General features: G+C 43.5%; 1 protein-coding gene and 1 long non-coding RNA gene across 2 annotated transcripts in view; one reads left to right on the top strand and one right to left on the bottom strand.

The window, feature by feature from the left end:
- The window catches only part of TCF20 (transcription factor 20), a 288,990-nt gene extending 275,955 nt beyond the window's left edge, over positions 1 to 13,035 (bottom strand). The window contains exon 1 of the mRNA XM_053251694.1: positions 12,827 to 13,035. The gene's annotated coding sequence lies outside the window, so the exon portion shown is untranslated. The remainder of the gene's footprint in view (positions 1 to 12,826) is intronic.
- A 290-nt stretch (positions 13,036 to 13,325) lies between these two features.
- The window catches only part of LOC128325854 (uncharacterized), a 30,661-nt gene continuing 30,079 nt past the window's right edge, over positions 13,326 to 13,907 (top strand). Inside the window, exon 1 of the long non-coding RNA XR_008307684.1 lies at positions 13,326 to 13,455. This is a non-coding gene — a long non-coding RNA (uncharacterized LOC128325854). The remainder of the gene's footprint in view (positions 13,456 to 13,907) is intronic.

Below are 13,907 nucleotides of genomic sequence, written 5' to 3'. Positions count from 1 at the left end.
AGCGCCAAGTTGTAAAGACCATCCTTCAACCTCAACAGTCTAATTTTCCAAGTCTGTTTAGAAAATTCCAGACAAATCTTACAGTTTTCAGTATTATATTCTTCGCCCAAACAAAGAAGACACAGAGAATGTCAATCTGATGAGGGAAAAGCAGTGTTACATTTCCCACACCTCTTAAATGTATTTTTATTTCGGTCTGTCATGAAAACTGTCCGACAAACCAGAAACCAACAATATTCTTAAGGAGAGAGAGAGAGAGAGATGAACGGTTGAGGCGGTGAACTCCAACCAAGCATAGGCGTAACTATAGGGGGGGCAGGGGGGGCACATGCCCCGGGCGCCATCTTTTCTGGTCACATGGGGGGGCGCCGCCATGACCAAAAATTTTTTTTTAATTTTTTTTTTTTAAAAAATTGTTAATACAAATGTTTCCTGCTCAGTGCAGCAGCACTGCAGCAGTCAAGGGAGTGCGTCGGTGTCCCCTCCCCCACGAGCGGTCCCTTCCGCACCGCCCACGCCCCCCCCCATTGCTTTGCTGGCGCCTGGTGGCCAGTCAGTGGCCTGGCTTGGCGGCGGCGGCGGGCTCTTGTGAGGAAAAACCTAAGTATAATGTAGTATGTTGGGGGGGCGTGGGCGCGTGTGGGGGGCGCCATTTCAGTGCTTGCCCCGGGTGCCATTTTCCCTAGTTACGCCTCTGCAACCAAGCAGAAGAACCTTCCAAGGCGTCCATACTAGTCAGTGGTCGGAAAGGAACTGAGGAGAGCAGCACTCCAACTGCCTATATCGATGGACGCATGCACGCTGTGAGTGGAGTCATGAGCACCACACAAAGAATCTTTTAGAATCTTCCCGATTGGTCTCCTGCGCAGGCGCATATCCCAGTGGTGTGAATACACTGTGAGTCAAAGATCTGGATTAAAAATGTTAACATTATCTTTGTGAACATCTTTCCAGAGGCGTAACTATAGGGGGGCAGGGGGGGCACGTGCCCCGGGCGCCATCTTTTCTGGTCACGTGGGGGGCGCCGCCATGACCAAAAAAAATTTAATTTTTTTTAAATTTTTTGTTAATACAAATGTTTCCTGCTCAGTGCAGCAGCGCTGCAGCAGTCAAGGGAGCGCGTCGGCGCCCCCTCCCCCATGAGCGGTCCCTTCCACGCCACCCGTGCCCCCCACCATTGCTTTGCTGGCGCCTGGTGGCCAGTCAGTGGCCTGGCTTGGAGGCGGCGGGCGCTTGTGAGGAAAAACCTAAGTATAATGTAGTATGTGGGGGCGCGGGGGGGCGCCATTTCAGTGCTTGCCCCGGGCGCCGTTTTCCCTAGTTACGCCTCTGCATCTTTCCTGCTAATATGAGAAATAAATGCACCAAAATCAAGTGTTCACCTTTATTTGCAGAAATGCAGAGGCCTTCCTACCTCCTCATTAACTTTCAAACAACTCCCAGCATCTATATCAGGCCTGCTCATCTTTGGCCCACCAGCTGTTTTTGGACTACAACTCCCATAATCCCCAGCCATTGTGGCCAATAGCCAGGGATGATGGGAGTTGCAGGTCAACATCTGCAGGAGGGCTGAAGTTAAGCAGGCCTGATCTATAAAGTTCAGTTGCCCTGACTATCACAAGGAATTATTTTTGTCACAATCAGAGCTCAGAAGACTCAATTAGGACTAAATTCCCAGGACACTAGGCTGTGTACCAACAGAGGGAAGCACCCATAATCCCAAGATACCCCACTCTTCTAGAGCTTTCTTAAAGTTCAAGCAAAGTGAAAAATGAAAATAAACTTTTAAAAGATTTTAAAAAGCAGATGGACAGTTGTGTAAGAATATTTACTAGACATTCTTACACACTCACATATACAAAACCATACATAACAAAAACAAGACAAAACCTAGCCCTTCGGCTCTGCATTTCCATGACAACAATTGCTAATAGCTTGTGCTTGAATTAAGAGTTCCCCTTTGCAGCTATACACACAGTTTTTACCACTCTGGAGGTTTTATCTTCTGAAGACTGCACAACACGTGTACCTAGAGAAGAATATGCCAGTAGGCAAAACCATACTGACTTGAACCATCAATGTTCCATAAACTGTCCTCTGCCATGTTAGCTGGGGATGGCCTCAGAAACCACTGTTTGGTTTGGAAACACTTAAGTACTTGCAGGTAACAACAGAAAAAGTTCACCTAACAGCCCCCAGGCTTAAACATGTAAAGAAGGGTTTCATCAAAGCTTCTAGGGCTGACGAATTACTTATTGGCATTCCAGCTCACAAATCCAGATTGGATTACTTTCAAAACACGTTTTAAGCGTTCTCTCTGTTACTAAGGGTTTCAAGAGAGGCTGAGCAGAATGCAGTATGAAATTTTCCTTTCTGATCTCCAGTGTTTTCTTTTAATACAAAAGATATTTAAGTCACCTAAAATTTGATAAATGCTTTTTAATTAAATTGAAATAAGTAAATCAGACTCTGTTGCCATGGTGAATGAATGTGATGTCACAGGCTCCAGTATCCTGGTTGCAGGGCAGCATCAAAGAAAGCACAGTGGAGGATGTGGAACTGTAAACACCTATTTTAAGGCAAATGGATTTGATAATTAGTAAGAAACATGGTGCAGAAAAAAATGATTATGCCATATGGAGGGGAGTGATTTTAAAGGTGAACAGCAAAGCTGCTTCAAATACTATAAAATAATTATCATTTTAAAATTCTATGTTATTAACAGGCCCTATCTGCAAAGCTACTTTAAAAAAAATTGACAGCTGCAACTGAATTGACATGAGAAGCATTGCTGTCATTTTAAAGAAGCAGTTTGGGATGCATATATAGCATATACATTTCTGCATTTTCAGGTATTTTGCTATTTCACAGTGAAGTCTGTTTAGGTTATACAAACATTTCCCTGGGGTTCTACAATCAATTGTGCCCAAGAATCTTGTCCATGTCAGCAGTACTAAAGGCTTGTACATTTTCCTCCCTATTAAAACCATCTTTGAACCAGATTCTGCATTGAACACACCAGACAGCCACCAAAGGGAAATGACTGCACACTGAATTATCATCCTTTCTCCACATGGTGGTGCAAATGGGGTTGTCCTCATTTTATTCTTCACTATGTGGCAAGTGAAGTTTAGTGAAGGCAACTGGTCCAAGGTCACCCAGTGAGTTTCATAACTGGCTAGGGATTTGAACACAGATCTATACATCTAAGTATCATCTAAGTAACATCCTATCCAATACTGACTGAGTTGGGTTGGCCCTGGCACAGACATAGGAACATAGGAAGCTGCCATATACTGAGTCCATATACCATATACCATTGGCCTATCTAGCTCAGTACTGTCTTCACAGTGTGGCAGCAGCTTCTTCAAGGTTGCAGGCAGGAATCTCTCTCAGACCTATCCTGGAGAAGCCAGGGAGGGAATCTGAAACCTTCTGCTCTTCCCAGAGTGGCTCCATCCCCTGAGGGGAATATCTTACAGTGCTCATACTTCGAGTCTCCCATTCATATGCAACCAGGGCAGACCCTGCTTAGCTAAGGGGACAAGTCATGTTTGCTACCACAGGACCAGCTCTCCTCTCTCGAAAACCATAGAGGTGGCGCTCAATATCCACAGTCGGGCTATAGACCCAACCTTGTTAAACGCGGTAAATACTCAAAATTCGCCTACCATGGTCCCTGGGTCTCCAGAAATGAGTTCCAATGTCATTTCCGGCCACCATTTTGCACCACGGGGCCATTTTGTGGCTTTATTTTTTAACAAAATTCCCTCACAATTTTTCACAGAAAGTCTGAGGAATTAGGGGTTTTGGAGGGCATTACTGGACACCTGGACAGCATGGTACGCTACTTTATTTCTCTTATCTCTGCCCCCTCCCTGCATTTTTTTTTTAGCCCTTTTTAAGCTCCAGGAACCTAACCCCCCAATTCCCATTGACTCAAAGTCTCATTATCCATGGTTTTGTAACCCGTGGTTATAGAGCAGTTATTAGAGGAGCCCCTGCAGATAATGAGGGCTACTTGTACAATACTTTTAAAAACTCCTTTGCATAGCTATTTTAAATTATCCGTTGCTTTTATGTTTTGATATAGTATTATGATTGTTGGTTCCAACTACCTTGATTGCAGGTTATCTTTTATTATTTTGAGTCACCCTGAGCATTTCCTCATATGACTCCTCTAATACATGAATTAGAAGTTCCATACTACATCTTCCTCATTCCTCTCTCTCTCCTGGCCCAAGCACTACCACCATTTTCTTTTAAGATATCCTAGTAGTGCAAAACTGCCAGTATCAGCACCATCACCTTTGGTATAACGCTTCAAGAGGATGTCCTACTAAGAGCAATCCTCTGCAGAATTAAGCATGCCTAAAGCCACTAAAATCAATGGGACTGAGCTGTTAACATTGCTCACCATATCAGTGAAAAGGAGACTCTATATTATAGCAAGGGACTGCTCAATAGCCTCTGTCAGTCCCGCCCAACTAGTACTGAACAAGATTCTTCCATGTTTTTAATAGATATATTGCCAATGCAGATAATTATAGATTTCATTGTGCACTATGCGCACAAAATATATTTTAACTTCCACATTTTAAACAATAAAATTAGTAACAACAAGAAAATATGCTATGGCTTCTCCACAAACAATATCAAATTCAGTTTTTAAAAAAATGTCTTTTTTAAAATGTGGCAATGAACACACTTTGCATACTACAAAGCTGTAATTTTCTGAAATTCAAGAAAATTTTATTTCTTCTTTTTATTTCTTCTCTAGGGGATGTCATCATTTGACACCCCCTAGAGCAGGGGTGCACAACTCAGATGCTCTGTTAAGCTGGAACAGCATGACTTGCTGTAGGAGCTGAGGTCAAATTCTCAGCAATTACATTTAAATTAATTGTTACAAATATGAATGAAAGTAAGCATTAGGTACTTGTGGATCTTTCCCCTCATAAAGGGACCAACAGTTTTAACTAAGTATAGTGGTCAGAAAATAGGCCCTGTTCCTGCTCACTCAGTTGGGCACCTAGAGTGCTTGCCAGCCTTAAACAAATGCCAATTCCTCTCCTCCCCCTAAATCACTGTTGCTTTCAAATTACAGTCCTAAGCATGCTTACTTACTGTAGGAGAAAGCCTTACTGGGTACACTGTGGAATGTATTTCTGAGTAAACCTGCATAGGATGGTGCTATAAGGCAGTTTCTGGAAGAGGCAGAGGATAGCCCTCCTTGGACAAGAGGGAACTGACTGAAGGAGTGTCCCTCTACCTTTCTGGGGTGCTGCTGTTGCAGGATATACCTACGTGTGGGCCAGCAAATAAGTCTCCTGGGCCCGATCCAGCCCCCAGGCCTTATGTTGTGCAGGCCTGCCCTAGAGGTATGATATTCTATGATAAGGGACAGTCCTATAACCATTTGGTATAAGTCTACATTCCATTCCCCAACTTTTGAAGTGCCTTTCGTAACAATCCACTGCACAATCCCTACCAGGAGCCTAGGCATACCGTTCAGCAGGCTGCCCTTTGGTGATCTTTTCACTCTGCAGCCTTTATGTGGCTTCATCTACTGTTCCTGAACATCCAACTCTCACCAGTTTTAGACCTGGATATCTCTTTCAATACACTGAACAAATTCAGTTGAGATATTTTACTCCTCAGAGCCCCATGCTGGTCTGAAGGGAATTCATTCACAAACTTTGGCATGCGTCTGAAATGCAGTTAGGTTATGGCTCACACAAACATGCCTACCCTTCTTGTCAACAACTTTGAATTACATTATCCAAGCTACACTCTATTTTTGCTCAGAGGTGCTATAGCTCTGACAGGTTCAAGCCAGTATTTAGGCTGCAATCCTATGCACACTATGCATCACTTTACACTTGCTAACATTGAACCACATCTGCCATTTTGTTGCCCAATCCCCAAGTTTGGAGTGAATGTTTTGGAGCTCCTAGCAATCTGTTGTGGATTTCACTACCCTAAATAGTTTGGTATCATCTGCAAATTTGGCTACCTTGCTGTTTACCCCAAGTTCTAGATCATTTATGAATAAATTAAAAAGCACTGGTCCCAGTACAGATCCCTGGGGGACCCTACTTCTTACTTCCCTCCATTTAGGGAACTGCCCATTTATACCTACCCTCTGTTTCCTGTCCTTCAACCAGTTACCACCAATCCACACATGAACCTGTCCCCTTATCCCATGACAGCTAGGTTTTCTCAGGTGTCTTTGATGAGGAACTTTGTCAAATGCTTTTTGAAAGTCCAAGTATATTATGTTAACAGGATCACCTTTATTCATATGCCTGTTAACACTTTCAGAGAACTCCAAAAGGTTAGTAAGGCAAGATTTACCTTTGCAGAAGCCTTGCTGGTTCTTCTTCAACAGGGCCTGTTCCCCTATATGCTTAACAATTTTATCTTTGGTAATGCTTTCCATCAATTCAACTGGCCCGTAGTTTCCGAGATCCCACCGGGATTCCATTTTTTAAATCGATGTTACATTGGCTACTTTCCAGTCCTCTGGTACAGAGCCTGATTGTAGGGATGAGTTACATGTTTCTGCAAGGAGGTTGGCAATTTAAGGACTCTTGGGTGGATGCCATCTGGCCCTCGTCAATTTTTAATTTTTCCAGATAGATTATAAAGTCATCTCTCATCACCTTTATCTGACTCAGTTCTTTAGCCTCTGCCCCTGAGAAGCTCAGTTCAGGCACAGGTATATGCTCAGTATCCTCTTCTGTGAAGACAGATGCAAATAACTCATTTAGCTTCTCTGCAATCTCCATATACTCCTTAATAATTTCACTCCCTCATCATCTAACGGACCAATCACATTCCTGGCAGGTTTCGTGCTTCAGATGTAGTTAAAGTAGTTTTGTTATTCCCCTTGATGTTATTCCCCTTGATGTAGCTAAATATTCCTCAAACTCTCTTCTCGCCTGCCTGATTGTCTCCTTGCATTTCTTTTGCCAGAGTTTGTGTTCTTTTCTGTTCTCTTCATTTGGGCAGACCTTCAAATTTCTGAAGGAATTCTTCTTCCCCTTTATAGTTTCCTTGACTTTACTTGTTAGCCATGCTGGCATCCTTCTGGACTTGATGGTACTTTTCCTCCTTTCCCTTTTTCTAACTGGGATTCTATTATTGTGGTTTTAATTAAACTCCATGAATTCTGGAGCAAAGTGACTCTCCTGATTTCCCCTTTCAGTTTTCTTTTCATCAAACTCCTCATTTTAGAGAAGTTTCCTCTTCTGAAATTCAAAGTGTCTGAGTTAGACTTCCTTGGCGATTCTTTTCTCGCAAACATGCTGAATTTGATCACACTATAGTCACTGTTCCCTAAACGTTCCACAAGTGACATCTTTCACCAGGTTGAAGTCACCAATTGAAGTCACCAGTTATATAGCTCTGTCTCTCTTTGATGCCTCCCCGATTTCCCTACAACTCCTAGTCACTGTCAGAGTTTTGATCAGGAATGCAATAGCACTTTCCTAGTAGCACACTTCCTTTCAGGCCTTGCATTGTCACCCACAGAGTTTCTGTGGAGACTCTGGTCTTCCTAGGTTTTCTAGCTTGTTAGATTCTATCCCATCTTTAACATACAGTGCTACTCCACCCCCATTTGCCCCTCCCTGTCATTTCTATAGAGTTTATATCTAGGAATAACAGTGTCCCACTGGTTCTCACTGTTCTACCATGTTTCTGTTATGCCCGCTATATCTATGTTTTCATTAGCACCAATCACTCCAGCTCACCCATCTTGACTTGGAAGCTGACATATAAGCACCTTTACACTGAATCTCTTTCCTGGTGTGATCTATCTTTCTTATGGCCATTTGCTCTCTTTGACCAGCAAGCACATCCTTCTGTCTGCTCTTTACTTCATTCTATTCTGTCCCCTTCAGGTTTATCTAAAGCATTTACATCCTCACATCTTAAGGGATGGCATTTGCTGAACCGGATACTGCCCAGCTCCTGTCAGCTATCCCCCAGGCCAGGGGCGGATCTAATCTATGGGCAAAGTGGGTGGCGCTCACCTTAAATATCTCAGTCAGCTATGTTGTCTCTGCCTATATTTTGTGTGCCTACTGCCTCTCTCTATTGTTCCCTGCTGCTCTTGCCTGCAGCTGCTTTAAGAGTTGTCAGGATGGGTGATGGTAGCACAGAAAAAATGAAAACTCACAGATTTTTTTAAAAATGTTGATATTAATAAGACAGGAGACAATATGCATGCTCAGTATTGCTTCTGCAAAGTGGGCGGACCTAGGACCACCCTATAAACCAATCAGAGATGAACTAGGCTGATTGACTCCTTAGGCAGCCAATCAGAGTGTCCAGAGGATGGGGAAGTCTTTTTCTTTTAGCTACTCAAAAGAATCAAGTCACCATTTTGTTTAGAGAGCATGTAGGCTGATGAGCTGTTGGTATGTCTGATCTTTTGCTGGCTTCTTTGTTTGGAGGGGAGGAATGCAACCTCTGGTTTCTCTCCCTTGCTCTCTGATCTGATTTGTATGCAAAGCACTAGGGCTCATTCCCAAAATGACATGCCATAAAACATTGGAACAGCAAACTGTATGACTGGACTAATTAGATTAAAAACTGGCATAAGAAGCTAGAAAGTTCTTTTAGGGCATATGCATGGATTTCTGAGTCCAAGCTGCTTTTCAAAAAATTGCAGATGTGGCTTGCCATGTAGGTGTGGTGTAGGGAAGAAATGGATTCTGTTGGAAAGGAAATAATTTTAAAAATCAATTTGCTATACTAACTAATCTAACTGGTTAGAAAAACTAACCAGGTTTTTCTCTGGATTGTGGCCAGTTCCTATAACATTAATAAGTCTACCAGTGGATATGATTAATTGGGCAAGGATTAAGGAAGTGATCTCTATATAAAACATTTGTTGCTTGCTAGGATGGACACCTAAGGGGAGGGAAGAGAGTGGCACCCAGCTGTGCAGCAGGCATGGAGTAGGGAGAGGGTGTCCTTATCCATCTTTGTGTCTTATGGTGTCCTCTAAGTTACAGGCGGTTCATAGCTACAGCAAGCATCATTGAAAAACCTGCGGTGGTTCTATTATTTATGTATGCATTTTTGATATAGGCAGGCAGAACTTCCCTTGTAACTTCAGAGTGTATTTGTTCTCCACTTTTGTAGCTGATCTCTGCTTTACCTGTGGCTTACATAGATTTATTTATTTTTACATGTATAGCCTGTTTTTCCAAGAAGCTTAAAGTAATACATATGGTTAAATTTATCTTCCCAACAGCCCTATGCGGAAAGCTTTCCCAGAGATGGGGGTGTATCTAGTGTAGGGCAGGCAGGGCACGTACCCCGGGCGCCACTTGAAGGGGCGCCATTTTTTGAAATTAAGAAAGTTTTTTTAAATGGCCACCAGAAACAGAATGACCCCCACATATGCTCAAATGGCCTCTGTGAGGCCCTAGGCCATGCCAGGCCTTGCAGAGGCCATCTGAGCATATGTGGTGGCCAGTTTGTTTTTGGCAGCCATTTAAAATAAAAAATAAAAAATGGCCACCGCACATGCTCAAATGGTCCCTGTGAGGCCCTAGGCCTTGCAAGGCCTTGCAGAGGCCATCTGAGCATATGTGGCAGCCTCCAAAACGGCCACTATGCTGATCTTTGCAGGCCCAAACTGGCCCAAAAATCAGCCTGAGATGGGCTGTGGCAGTGAATTAAGAGGCTGGCGGGGGGAGGGGGAACCTTTGCAGACCCCCCCCCCACACACACACAGCCTTTAGGAGGCCTCCCAAAGGGACTATAGGTAAAAAAAATTAATTTAATATAATATAAGTCACTGTACACATATTTAGTTTGGCACTGTGTACAGAGAATCAGGGCTTGTGAATACTGAGCTGAATCTTATGAGCTAGGATTGTATTCATTTGCTCTTACTTTGCTTCTTGTGATAAGTGAGTTAAATGTGAGGTCTTAATAATATGGCTATTAATGATGAGTTTGTCTTTGAATCAGTGTGAAATCCTTAGTATTAAGGCCACTGGGAGTTTCTTGCTCTCTTTCTCTCATTTTAACTGTCTTTCTGAAATACTAGAATATATTCCAAGCAGTGACACAGTTTATTCTGCATATCCTTTAATTATTTTCAGAGTACATGGGAAAAGTCAAATTCTCAATTTATTTTTATAACTTATATAATAGTGATGCTACAATGCATAGTAGAGAATTAGACAGACACTTCTGTTTAGTTTAGTTTTCCAAGTACACCTCCACATAGTATTTGGGTATTTCATGAGTCCCAGCATACTGAAATTTGTAGTATTCCAGCATTTTTTGGTCTGGCTACATCCACTGCTAAATAGTTTTTGAAATCTTAAAAGATTAACGAGCTTGACTTGTATTTTTGAGCTGATATTATGCTAAAGTTATCTGAAAGATGGGTGTCAGATGTTTGGACAGGGGGTGCAATTTCAGTGCTTGCCCTAAGCGCTATTTTCCCTAGATACGCCTCTGCCCAGAGTTGCCCAGTGAGTTTCATGGCTCAATGGGAATATGAATTTGGATTTCTCCAGTCTAGTCCAGCACACTAGCCACTGTACCACTCTTGCTCAGACCTATGTCTTCTTGTTATTTATTAGTAGCAGTATTCATTTTTGAAATAATAAGGCAGACAGAACTGCTCTGGTGACTTCAGAATGCATTTAGCATCCACAAAAGCAGTCTTTTGTAGGTGGTCTTTACTTTACTTGTGACTTGTACATTTCTTTTCCTGTGTTTGTGTGTGCTTGTGTTTTGGTCCTGCCATGTTAGATACAAATCTACACACTACTGTAGTCCTGTTAAGCACTATAAAGCAATGGATGTTTTCCATATTTCTCTGTTGATAAGCAATTGAGATTTGTGTGCTTGTGTGTTTGTATTTTGATCCCACTCATTAGCTACAAATCTACACTTTGTCAGTTATTGCTAAGGCACCCAACTACTCCTGGCTCCACCTCTGTAGCTGCCCACAATTGCCTCCACTTCTCACTACCTGTAGCTCCACTCATCACCAGCCTTGCCTTGCCTGGCACCCCCCCCCCAGTCCCAGGGACCACTAGCCACCACTGCCCCAGGCATCATTTTAAATGCTGCTCTACAACCTCTTTGATTTTAAGTGCCAGCAGCCTGGTTCCATCTTAGTTCAAGTGGAGCCTGTCCCTTTTGTACAGGCTCATCTTGTCCCATAATGTATCCCAGTGCCTAACAAATCTAAACTCCTCCCCACAGCAGCATTGATCCATCCACACATTGAAACCCTTCAGCTCTGCCTTTCTCACTGACCCTGCATGTGGAACAGGTAGCATTTCTGAGAAATCTTACCTTGGGGGACCGAGACCTCAATATACTACCTAGCAGCCTAAATTTTGCTTCCAGGACCTTTCCCAACATAGTTGATGCCAGTGTGCACCATGACAGCTGACTCCTTCCCAGCACTACCTAATAGCCTATCTAGAGCCATGTGACATCCGCAACCTTCACACCAGGCACTTACCTGAAAGTAAGCTCTATTGACCACAGCAGGACTTACTTCTGTATAAACATGCATGGGATTTGCTCCATTAAACAATTTGTATATTTAAAGTAACCATGCAATAATTCAGCCTGAAAAGTGTTTCTGAGATAGCCTTTTCAGAATCCTTGTGAAAAACACTACAAATGTGATAGGATATCAAGTGGTTAGTGGTGGTTGGACTCTCAACTGCTGAATGACAAACACCTAACGGTCTCACAAATTATAAGTATTCATGCAAAGAGAAATCGCAGCAGATGGAAAGCATCACAGAAGAAAAAGATATTTCATCCAGTCTTTGCATAGCTTTAAAAAAACCCACTCCAATTTCCACTCCAGCTGCAGAGGGTGGGGGGGACCCCAATATTCAATCTCAATGCAAAACCACATTCTCCCTCCACCCTCTCACACTCTATTTACAGAAGTCTCAGAAGTCTTTGGTACTAAGAAGAGAGAGGCAAAGATTTGTTCCCAAGAGTTAAATGCTTCCATTGTTGAAAGGCTGCGTGCATGTGTCCTTCACACTTAAGTGAAGGAAGGTTGCTGAAGAATGTGAAACGTGAGATCCGTAGATCCTTCCCCACACGTCCCTCCCTTTTACCTTCAATAATACATTTCAACAACAGCCTGTGTTCAAATCCCTGCCCCATCCCCAGTGGAAAGGCTCAGGTTACCCTGAGAGGAGGGATTTTCCTTAAAGCCTCACCACCACCAAAAAACCCCCACATTTTCTGCTTTATTTCATACACAAACAAATCAATAGTTTTAAATCTGCCAACGTTGCTGTGGGGCGGGGGACGCCATTTAATATGTGTATGTTAAAATCTTAAGAGAAAGAGATCGTGTTTTTAAACTATGTTTTCACTTTCTGAGCTCCCCACCTCCGGGACGTTTATTGTTTGTCTCCTGGGGTATTAGCTTTGAATATATCTCCATCTCCCGCATTTCCTTCCGCACAGTATTAAAACCCAAGTATTTCGGGCGGGGAAGTTGTTATCCACAGATCAAGGGAGCTGGGGCTAGTGCCCGCACCCCTTCCGCCTACACGATTTTAGATTTGGAATTCCCCCCCCCCCCCAACCCTTCAGCTACAAAAAGAACGTGGGGAAAGAAGCAATGATGATAGGAACGGAGCAGCCTCTATCTCGCCTGTCAAGCTTCTTTTTCTTCCTCTTGTTCACCCGGGGCATATCAACCCTATCAAAAATTAGCAAACCCCACTCCAAAGCAGTGGTGTGGTCTGAAACGAATACCTTCAAGCTCTTAAAGATCAACCTTCCACGAAGAGGTTCTTACCTTGAGATGCTTTCCTTATTGTCCCATCTTAGCTCCTTTGTTTGTGTGTGTGTGTGTGTGTGTGTGTGTGGTGATGGGGGGCTGTGTTTTATATAGATATGATTTTGTTGCACAGAGAGAAGAAAATGGTTAGAAATCCTGTCAAGTCATGTGATTGATTGAATTATTCCCACCCCTCCTTTTCTTTCTCCCTCTCTTTCTCTTTCTTTCCCCTCTCCCCCTCTTTCTGCTTTTAGGACAATACTCAGCAGCCTGTACTCAATGTGTCAGGCAAAACTGGCTGATGACAGAGAGGAGGAGCGCGGCTGCCGTTGCCAGGGCTTGTCTCCCTTCACGGGAGCTGGGGCTGAGACGAGGATAGAGCCTCGAGGTACTATTGGTGTTGATTAGGGTCTGGCATCTTACAGTGATGCCTTGAAGAGTAGGAGGGTAATTCTGTCTGATTTTTCCTTTGCTTCCTGCTCATTTTCCTCCCTCCGCCCCAGCTTCCCGAGAGAAGGGAAGTCTTTGCAGAGAGGAGCCTGAGCTTAGTCGTGGAGGGCAGCTGCAAAACTGGCGCGATTCTGCTTGAATGCAACCCGTGCAAACCCTCCTGTAGATTATATCTGACTTTCCCCCAACCCATTCCGGTAGGGCAAGGCTCAAACGGGTTCCTGTAAGGGCTGATGGGAACTAGGCTACTTATTTATTTGCAAATCCTTTCCCCACTCTGCACTTCGGCATATGCAGCCTGAATGCATCCCAATAGTAAGCTTTAGCCCCCACCCCCGCCATACGTCCATGCTACTAGGAGGCTCTCCTCTGTAAGGAATCCTAGCGGTAAGAACATAAGAACAGCCCTGCTGGATCAGGCCCAAGGCCCATCTAGTCCAGTATCCTGTTTCACACAGTGGCCCACTAGATGCCGCTGGAAGCCACAGGCAGGAGTTGAGGGCATGCCCTCTCCTGCTGTTACTCTCCTGCAACTGGTACTCAGTGTGTCCATATATTTGTTTTGGGATAAAACACTCTGTCAGTCTTTATTGTTACGGTCACTGACCAGAACCAGAGATCAACAAATAAGAATTTAAAAATTAGTTAA

This window comes from Hemicordylus capensis, chromosome 5, assembly GCF_027244095.1.
Source record: "Hemicordylus capensis ecotype Gifberg chromosome 5, rHemCap1.1.pri, whole genome shotgun sequence".
Lineage (NCBI taxonomy): Eukaryota > Metazoa > Chordata > Lepidosauria > Squamata > Cordylidae > Hemicordylus > Hemicordylus capensis.
The sequence above is the reverse complement of the archived record's forward strand: the minus strand, read 5'-3'. Positions and strand labels throughout refer to the sequence as shown.